Raw genomic sequence first — 4,619 nt, forward strand, 5'->3', positions numbered from 1 at the left:
AAACATCTACAGCAGTTCCTCGTAGAACAACCAGGGTATCTCACCCACCAGTAAGATATGGTTTTCTTCATGAAGAAGAACAAGAGTTGTCTAGTCATGAAGAAGTAGATCATGGAGATGATCCACTTACCTATGAAGAAGCTATATCAGATATAGACTCTTTAAAATGGATTGATGCTATGAAATCCGAGATTGATTCCATGTATAAGAATCAAGTTTGGGATCTTGTTGACCCACCTGAAGGTATTATACCTATAGGGAACAAATGGGTTTTCAAGAAGAATATTGGTTCTGATGGAAAGGTAGAGACCTATAAGGCAAGGCTAGTAGCGAAAGGGTTTCGCCAAAGGCAAGGAATCGACTATGAGGAGACTTTCTCGCCTGTTGCCATGCTTAAATCAATTAGGATTTTATTAGCAATAGCTGCATACTATGATTATGAGATTTGGCAGATGTATGTCAAAACATCTTTTCTCAATGGATACATTGAAGAAAACATTTTCATGGAACAACCTAGGGGTTTTGAATCCCAAGATGGTTCCAAGGTATGCAAGCTAAAGCGATCCATTTATGGGTTGAAACAAGCTTCGAGGAGTTGGAACATCCGTTTTGATGAAGCCATTAAATCCTTTGGTTTTATCAAAAATGAGGATGAGCCATGTGTATATAAGAAGGTTAGTGACAGTGCTATCACTTTCCTTGTCTTATATGTGGATGACATATTGTTGATGGGTAATGACACAGGTATGTTGACGACTATAAAGGTATGGTTGTCAAATACATTCTCCATGAAAGACTTAGGGGAGGCAACCTATATTCTTGGGATTCGCATCTATAGAGATAGAGCGAAAAGAATAATTGGTTTATCCTAAAGTCTATACTTGGAAAAGGTGTTAAAGAGGTTTAACATGCTTGATTCCAAGAGAGGATTGTTACCAGTGAGACATGGTATCCATCTTTCTAAAGAGATGTCTCCAAAGACACCTGAAGAAAGAGATAAGATGGCTAGGATTCCATATGCTTCGGCTATTGGAAGTTTCATGTATGCAATGTTGTGTACTAGGCCGGATATCACATATGCTGTTAGTTTGACTAGCAGGTATCAATCCAATCCAAGTTTGGAACACTGGATAGCTGTTAAGAATATCCTTAAGTACTTGAGAAGAACTAAGGATTTATTCTTGATTTATGGAGGTGGAGACTTGCAATTGGATGGTTATACTGATTCTGATTTCCAATCAGATATCGATGATAGAAAGTCTACCTCTGGATATGTGTTCATTTGTAATAGAGGTGCAGTCAGTTGGAAGAGTTCCAAACAGAGCACGACTGCAGATTCCACTACAGAGGCTGAATATATTGCTGCATCAGATGCTGCAAAGGAAGTTGTTTGGATAAAGAAGTTCGTGACAGAACTTACAGTAGTTCCTTCCATTAAGTCAGCAGTTCCACTACACTGTGACAATAATGGAGCAGTCATACAGGCTAAGGAACTAAGGTCTCACCCAAAATCCAAACACATAGAAATACACTATCACATCATCAGAGAAATAGTTGGGCGAGGTGATGTAGCCATGCAGAAAATAGCATCAGCTGAAAATCCAGCTGATCCATTCACTAAGCCTATGTCACAGACTCAGTTAGACTGACATCTTGAGAAGATAGGTCTAAGATATTGTAATGAATGGCTCTAGTGCTAGTGGGAGATTGTTAGTAGTATGCCCTAGAGCATATCATTTAGTATGTATCTTGTACATATTTTTATTAATAAAAGGCATTTTCACTTTTCCGTTTACATAATATATTTATGTGTAATAGAAAAGGTCCATTGATATTTTGTTAGAAATATTATTCTTAAGTTGTTAAGAATATGAGTGACAATATTTCTAGCACGAAGTATCATAAATAGGTTCACAATCGAGGATACTTCATAATAAGGACATGACTTATCCAGAAAGATTGTATTCATGTTTGTTCCCAAGTTATTTATATGAGATATAAATAAGATGGAATGGTGAGTCTCATGCCATATAACAAACATGATAGGCACTTATAAATGATAAGTAGGCTGAACCAGTGACACTTATGACAAGCACATGGAGTTTACTCTTGTCAATGTTTTGTCATAAATCATATCAGTGCATATAATCTTTAGACATGAGATAACACAGAAATCTTGAATATAGGTAGTTTGAGTTTGATACTGCTTCATACTTTGTACTGTGTATGGGTATATGGGCATGTGTTGGCTCCTACTAGTTATATATGGAGGTAGGTGTTGATCAAGATGGAATCTGTTCCTCTAAGTAAATAGAGATAAAATCCTATGTTCATTTAATTGTTCTTGATGTTTCAAGTTCCTGGCCAGGACATATAGATTTATTCAGAAAAGAGTTTCTGATGAGAAAATCTTTTTAATCAAGAACTAGAATTAAAAGAGAACATAATATTCATAGCAAATGGAGTTTGACATAAACCATGACTCCAGCTTGAGTTGGGATTTTGTAACAGAGAGATTCTAGTGCATGGTAACATATGATTATAGGTTCATTTAAGGTAAACCTTATTACTAATTGGGTGGCCATGGCATGCTATGCTAGGTGTTAACCATGGTCCATGAGGTTCATAAAATGATTTAGAGAAATCATTTATGGTAAGAAAGAATTCTGATGATATTAAGAGTTGATATCATGTCTTATTGCCAATTAGTGATGAGCCTAGTAAGTCACACACATACACAAGTTATCACCTAATTAAATATGATTTAATTAATTAATTAAAGAGTTTAATTGATTAATTAAATAGGTTTGGTTTGCAATTAGTTTGCAAAGTCCCTAGCATGACTTGAAACCAAATCTAGATTATTGGATGTATAATATAAGTTAAATTTATATTTAAAGTGTTTAAATATGAATTTAATTAATGAGAAATTAATTAATAGAGATTAATTAATTAATTTATATTTGATATAAATTAATTAGAAGAGGAAAAATAATTATTTTGGGTTGAGAACTCAAAATTAAGACACAGGGGCATTTTGGTCATTTTGCAGTGTGACACGTGGCGCCATGAGATGGTGACATATGGCACAACACATAAGCTTGTCAAATGTTTTTTAATCATGTAAGATGATTAAAATCAAGATTACATATAGGTTTGACACTTGGCACAATGTGATTGGGTCACTTAAACCAAGAGCTAATCAAAGGGTGACATGTGGCAAGGGTTTAATGTGTTAACCTAGCTATTTAAGTGTTGTTATGAGAAAATAAAACACAACTAGCAGCCACACTCCTTGTTCACGCCATTTTGCAGCCCTCCCTCTATTCTTCTTCATCTCTCATCAATTCAAAGAGATTAGCCATCAATCTCTTGAATTAAGAACACTAGAAATTGTTTCTAGTGTCCTGTTTACATCTCTAATCTCTTAAAAGGCAGAACTTGAATTTCTAATTAATAGAAAAGGCTTTAGAAGCTGTTCAAGGGCTGCCATAGGTGTTCTTGGTGTGGACAAGCTAGAGGGACAACATCTGGTGTCCTGAAGACGAATCTCAAAGGCGCAGACACGCTGCAGTGCATCAAGAGGTTAGTGTAATCGTTCTTGATTTAATCTAGGGTTCTAAAATTAATCTGATTAATTTTAAAATCTTAAATGGAAAATACAAATCCAAAAAACATATTAAAAGAGTTTTAATATGTTGTTTATCATTGAAATCAAATAGATAAAAATAAATCTTGCATGGTGCATGTGACCCTAGGTGAAAATTTTTGAATTCAATGGTGTAAACTTGTGTTTTTCACGCTTCCGTTCCTACATCTCTATAGTAGGCCTTTGTGATGTACCAGCTGTATCAGGCCTCACAGGTCTTTTACCCCTATGTGTTGCTGGGGCAGACCTCTCCATCTGAGGTGGAGCAGTGGGAGCACTAGTGTTCCTCTGTGGACAATCCTTTAGGAAGTGATCCGTAGACCCACATCTGAAACATCCACCTGTCAACAATCTACACTCTCCTCTGTAGGGTCTACCACAATGTACACAAGCAGGTGGTGGGGCTGATCCCCGTGTAGCTGCACCAGGTGAACTACCCACTGATGCACCAGATTGTCCTCCTCCTCTCCTTGGAGCAAACTGAGACTTCTGTTTCTTGCCCCGACCTTGAGTCTGTCCCTGAGACTCCTTGGGTCTCTTACTACCTGTGTCTGCTAAATTGGACTGACCAGACCCAGAACCCCTCTTGCGTTGCCTATCCTTTCTGGACTGCTCTTCATTTCTGACTCTCTCCATATCAAGGGCTGATGCTATCAACAGAGAGAAATCTGTGAAGTGGTGAGATGTCACTATCAACCTGATGTTGTCATTCAGTCCATCCTCGAATCTTCTGCATTTATTAACCTCTGTCGGCATTAACTCCAATGCATATTCGCTAAGTCTCACAAATTCTCGCTCATATTCGGAGACTGTCAGCTGCCTCTGTCTCAGTGCCAGGAATTCTCTCCTTTTGGCCTCCAAGTACACATGACTGATGTATTTCTTTCTGAATTTAGCCAGAAAGAAATCCCAAGTGATCTGTGCAGGCTGTACCACTCTAGATACTGTCACCCACCATCTATATGCATCC

Source organism: Hevea brasiliensis, chromosome 5 (genome assembly GCF_030052815.1).
Source record: "Hevea brasiliensis isolate MT/VB/25A 57/8 chromosome 5, ASM3005281v1, whole genome shotgun sequence".
In the NCBI taxonomy this organism is placed as follows: domain Eukaryota; kingdom Viridiplantae; phylum Streptophyta; class Magnoliopsida; order Malpighiales; family Euphorbiaceae; genus Hevea; species Hevea brasiliensis.